Below are 6,338 nucleotides of genomic sequence, written 5' to 3'. Positions count from 1 at the left end.
TTGCAACCTAAAAATAAACCATGCGCGGGTTTTGGATTTCATAATTGACCAAGTTGTTATTATTGGAGCATATAAAACTACATTCTCATGCTGTCGTCTAATGTTTCCTCGTCCTGTCTGCTAAGCATAGGTGAGTGTGTAACCCTACGATTTCACCGATTATTGTATTATATTTTCTTTTTTGGTTATACTTTTCTGCCATGTGGTATAATATGGAATTTGTGCTTAATTTGGTGCACTGCATCTTGGGTCCAGTGGCGGCGCCAGGAATTTTTTTTCGGGTGGGGGGGCATTAGGGGGGCAAAGTGAATTTCAGGGGGGGACAAAATCAACAAAGTTTGCGCAAAATTACCGTAAAAAGTGGAACTTTTCGTAATTTTGGGTTTTTTCTGGGGGGGGGCAAGAGTTCTGACTGGGGGGGGGGGCATTTGCCCCCCATGCCCCCCCCGTGGCGCCGCCACTGCTTGGGTCAAATCTCTACCATGAAAAAATCGGACATAAGGGTTTAGCTTTGTAAAGAGTGTTTCTACTAGAATTTGGTTTTTATTTTATTGTTCCATATTTGAAGGAAATCATTAATTGCAATACTACGAAGCCACGTTATCAGGTTAATGTTTAATCGCTCTAAAAGATGGATTGAGTATTAAATTAGTGTAAATAGTAAACATTGCGAATAATTTGTTTTTTCAATTTTAGCCATTTGACATTTGTAATATATATATATTGTAGGTACACGTACTCGTTTTCCTTGCAGTTCACAAGATTCTATTCGATGCGAAAGCCAAATCTGTCGAAGATGAAATATTTCTCAATGGCACACATGTCGTCTGCTGAGGGTGGTGAATTTGGGTTCAAAAAACTTTCTCGGAAGGAGATTTCAACAACCTGTCATTGGATACCCCAATCGGACTGGATTCAATTGAAAAATTGTGGTGAGTCAGTAAAAGCAATTAAGAACAAAAACAACAACATAAATAAATAAATAAATAAATAATAAATAAATTTCGGAATTTATATAGCGCTTTTTCCAGAGGATTCAAAGCGCTGTAATTTCGCTGCGTGGTGAATCATCACAATCAGATTGCATCAACTAGGCTAGTTGCAGCCGAACCTGGCGCAAACCTATCCGTACTTAGATTGTAACATCCGCCCATTTTCTGCAGCTCCCCAAATTCCATTGGGTGAAGGAAGTTTTTGATAACGAAACAACTAATCACCGATTTTGAAAGCAGGAGGAAACCGGAGATCCCGGAGAAAACCTGCGAGAGCGAGCATGGATCGGGATAAACCAAGTGCACATGAGTCCTTGGGCCGCGCCGGGGCTTGAACCCGGGACCTCAGTGGTGCAAAGCGAGGGAACTACCGCTGCGCTAACTCGCCCTCCCATATTAACATTAACACCAACAATACTGACAATGACATGAGTATTAAATCAGGGGCTATATTTTGTGCAGTGAGATTAAAAATACGTGCAGTAACAATTGAAGACCTGAGCGCAAGATGACCGTAAGGCCACTTGGCCCTTCAACATGTATACACTATTGCGTATAGTCTCGTATAGTTTGGTAATGTTTTATACATGTTCAGGGGCCAAAACAAATCTTTCACAGCCTTTCATGATGTTTTCTCACTGGAACATGTATTAAACATTATAAAACCCTATGAAACTATACGTAACTTTAGTGTATACATGTTGAGGGGCCAAGTGGACTTACGGTCTTTTTGCGCTCAGGTCTTCAATTAAAAATGCGGTCTTAAAATATATTTTAAAGTCATTCAACCAGACAAATGACCGGGAAATTAATATGTATGATCGGCCGTATAAAAAAAATGAGATTGCGATTTGCCTTTTTGATACAAGCGCACACAGTATAAACGCACGGATCACGTTGAAATTAACATTTTGTACGGCGTCATGCAACTCGTCAAATTTTCACCACAAAGGTCTCCTTTTAAAAATAAAGTCATGGGCCATTTAATCAGAAAGGTAAAAAAAAATCATAACTTCATATCAAACTTTATATGATTTTCCAAAACTTTTGATATCTATAACAACATCTTGGAAGAGAGAATGATTTAGGGGTTCATTCATAGCAGCGATCATGAGCAATTCAATACAGATGAAAATAATAAGGGTTTACAAGTTTAAATAACATTTCCATACCGTTTTCCTTCATAAATTGGAAGAAAATGAGTAGGCCTACTTGCAGGAAGCATCTCGGCTCATGAGGTCAACGGCCGGGAGTCAACGCGTGATACGCGTCATCTTTTGCGCTCCGCGTGAGATGGGCGCGGTGACATGCGCGTGTACGCAACACTAGCAAATCGTGGATCGTGTTAACGCGGCTGTGTACTCTAGACATTGTTTCTTTCGCGAAATTTAGGTTTTTTTTATATGTTTGTACTTTGTTATGTTTTTTATAAATACAAGGAATGAAAATCCAGATTTATAAACTCCAACTGCAATATTTTAAGGATTTTATTTCACTATTCCACTCGTGTTTGAAATTTAAAAGGAAAGAAAATCTTTGTTGTACCAGCAGGGTACACGCGCGCACAACGCATCGCGTTGCGTATCGCGCAATTTGGTAACGCACAGATACGCTACGCATACGCGACGCTTATCTGCATGCGTGGCGCATCTTATGGAAACACCACGGAAGCACTGATTTCACAAAAACCTAGCGGTCAAATGGCTCCGTTTTAGCTGATAAAATGTGATTTTTTTTCAAGTTCTTCCCCCGATTTAAACATCAAGATATGAATAGATTTCGCCCAAACTTCTCAAGGGGCTGTGGATTTACCCGATGTTTACGTAATGTAAGGTAGAAAAACGAGAACTGCCGCATTCTCCTGTAAGCTTCGATCAAAGCGCAAAATGTGACCACTTTAAACTTCAACGGCCTTTAATTCAATGTTCATTTTCTCGGTAAAATGACGATTTAGGTACACGATAACTCAATAAATACAGCATCTATAGGTAAGCAATTATGCTCATCATAAAAAGCATGATTGACTTAAGAAACGGTGTTCTCATTTTTTTTTATTTTGGTCTATTTCCAATTTTAGGCATCATTTTGTTCAAATAGGCGGTTGTGAATTTTAAAAAGTTCATTTTGATGCCTTATATGGTCAATATCTCCAAAAATAAGGCCAATATCAAAAAACTAAAAAAACCGTTTTTGGAATGGTGCCTCAAGATTAAGAAAAAAGCAAAACAAAAATTTTTAGAAAGAGTGTTTTTTGTTATGATGTACCGAACAAAAATTGCCAAAAACTCATTTTTTTTTTTTTTTTTTCATAATTGTTGTTTTTACACCAAAACTGTACTTATATTGAGATTCATTGGTGTCTTGCCTTTATAAAAATGTATACTTTTACATGTCTTGCGTGAATAATTACAAAGTTATGGCACTTTTACTACATGCATGTCTGAGAGTACACAGCTGCCTTAATTGGGTTCCAACGCTGCGTGACGCAGCTTGTTTATGCCCTGCGTACTGGTCATAAACGGTATTTATGACCAGCACAAAAGGGCCCAAATCCAATCAGAAACGTCGTTATATCGTGAGTATGTATGAACAACATGATCATTAAGCAGAAGGAGTCTTGTAAATACATATGAAGAGTTTAGTTGCAAGAGCCCTTATATCCACATCTGGCTAACATTTGAGTCATTGGCATGACACTACATGGTAAAAATACACATTTGATGGTTTAAAATAGTTTGTTTTAATTTTTTGATGATAAACGTAGCCTTGAATGTTTGGGATCACTATGTTTGAAAAAAATCTTTTTAATTAACCAAAATTGTAGCTTCGAAAATACTCAAAAAATGGCATTATGCCGAATTAAAAATATAAAAAAGTATGTAAATTGAGATATTTCAATTTTTCTTTTGATTTTGAAGTATTAGTCAACAGTCAAAGACCAGTAGCCCCCCCCCCCCGGGCTGGTCGTACTTATTGGGTGTCAGCATGTGGTAGAGACATGAAACCTCTTGATTGTTTCATCATAAACTTGGCTAGTTGTACTAGTTGGATGTCAGTACATGGTAGATACATGAAATATTTGTTTTTTTCCTAGAGAAGTTTGGTGCTAGGCCCTGTTATAGAGCCAAGTCCCGGTAGCCAAGTATCTGTTATACACACTAGCACCAACTTGGACAGGATATTAGTGGAAACTGGATCGTGCCAATTGAAATAACAAAACTCTTAATTTCTTCCCCTTTGTGGCAGTTTGTGCTGAGCAGGAAGTGAATTGAGACTCTATAACATGTATACATTTCTTTATTTGTTGTTGTGAAATTATTTTCCTTTCTCTGCCAATGTTTTTGCTAGAATTGGCAGGTTTTTCCCAGATACAGTTGGTGCTTGTCTCAACAAGAGTGTGATACCTTTATTCTATTTCTATTTGGGCAGCATGTCATTTGAAATCCTTATGCACTGTACGCATGACCACTTAAAACTACAAAACTACTACCCCAACTACAAGCAATAACCCTAACATCCAACCCTGCTTTTTGCTATCGGAAGTTAAAGAAGAACTAAAAAGGAGAGAAGATGCAGAAAGAAGTCAATGGGCACCCCCGGGATTCGACCCTTAGACCCCCCGCATGCCAAGCATACATTCACCGACCGTTAGCCACACGGGTAATGCTGCCCCGGGCAGCGATTCTGTGAGCATATAGCACTTAGGGTGATTGTGTCATCGCAGACCCTGGGATTCACGCATGCGCAGTGGTTTTCATCGTAGTATTTTGTGGTATTTATGGGTGTTAGGGTTAAAAGACTTGCTGGGCTGGGGTTTTAAAGTGATGGATGAAACTAAAGGAGTACATGACATGAGACTAGAAAAATATCAGGAAAGTAATGAGGAATGTTAAAGTAAAGCAATGTTGTAACATTTCCATACAAAATAGATTTGTGTTTCTTTTCCATAAAATGTTTTCACTCTCAGAAATGTCCCCTTAATTTTGAGCCGAACAAAAAGGTATATCAAAAGACGCTGTACATCAGAAAAATACACTTAACTTTTAACTTTTATCATCCAAATGAGACGACAGAGAGTGTAAAAGGGAAGAATAAGATATTGGGGCAAGATGAAAACTGTTCTGACCTTATTGTGCCAGAAAATGACACAACATTTTGTAGCTGTTTGTTCCTGAAAGTAGATCAAATATCAGAATATGAGTTGCAACATATTTGTTGCATATTTCTAGTAAATTATCTTGGCTGACTTAGCAACTATTTTAAACTGTTGTGATTTGGTAGTTCACAGTATCTTACGAATGGTAGTGAGCTTTGGCAAAAATTGCATTGAGCATTTCATAGCGAGTGTGTAGAAGAATTCAAATGTCACAGATAAACTTTTGTAGGTCATGTGGTTCTTGAGTTATGTTGAAAAGAGGGCTGAAACAACAACGCTTTTGTAAAATGTACATAACTCATTAACAACAAATAAATCAAGCAAGTTTTCAAAGTATATGATTTGTAGAATGAACTTTTGCAAAACATTAAACTTGATTATTGGTGTTATTTTTCAATAATATATTGATTAAGATAATAATGAATATTGATTTTTTCTCCCTTCCTCTTTTTTCCCTCTTTTTTTTTTTTTCTTCTAAAGGCATTATTTCCTCAATTTTGACTGTCATTTCCTAGGAGCGGTGCTCCCCGCTCCCGCACAATTTGCATCCCTGTTAAGTCAAGTTCGAAAAAGTAGTGCAATTTTGGGCTCAAATTTGATTCCAAATGTGGTTTCTAGAAAAAGTGTCAATTTATTTAGTTTCAAAAGGCCTTACATAAAAGGCGCGATATAAAATAAATAATAAAATAAATAGGAAGGCTCAAAAATTGTATCAAACCTATTCTTTTAGTTTCTATTCATCAACACTTTATCCAAAACCAAAATTAATCAAATCGAACAAGTAATAATTGCACAATTAAAAAAAGCTGTTTTTCGCAAAAAGTCAAAAAATGGATGTAAGGGGCTTTTGCAACTAAGCTCTTCATAAATTATAATATGATTTTTGTTTCAATTAGGCCAAGTAAAATAAAATAACACGTATATCGTCCCCTCCCTCACCGATTTTTGGAGATTTTCAAATATTTTTTGTTGTTTTTCTTCTTTGCTCTTTTACTTTGTTTCTATTATTGTTGCAATGTTAGAAAGTTCTTGTTTATCATAAATAAATACATAGCAAACACACTCCTCAAGCTAGGGGTAGGGCTTTGGGGAAATAACAAAATATTAGGGGCCTCTCCGTTTTTATGATGTTTTGACAAAAACTTTGCCAATGCAATTTTACACAGAAATCAATGGTAAAAAAATAACAT

This window comes from Amphiura filiformis, chromosome 16, assembly GCF_039555335.1.
Source record: "Amphiura filiformis chromosome 16, Afil_fr2py, whole genome shotgun sequence".
Taxonomy (NCBI): Eukaryota; Metazoa; Echinodermata; class Ophiuroidea; order Amphilepidida; family Amphiuridae; genus Amphiura; species Amphiura filiformis.
This window is presented reverse-complemented; position numbering follows the sequence as displayed.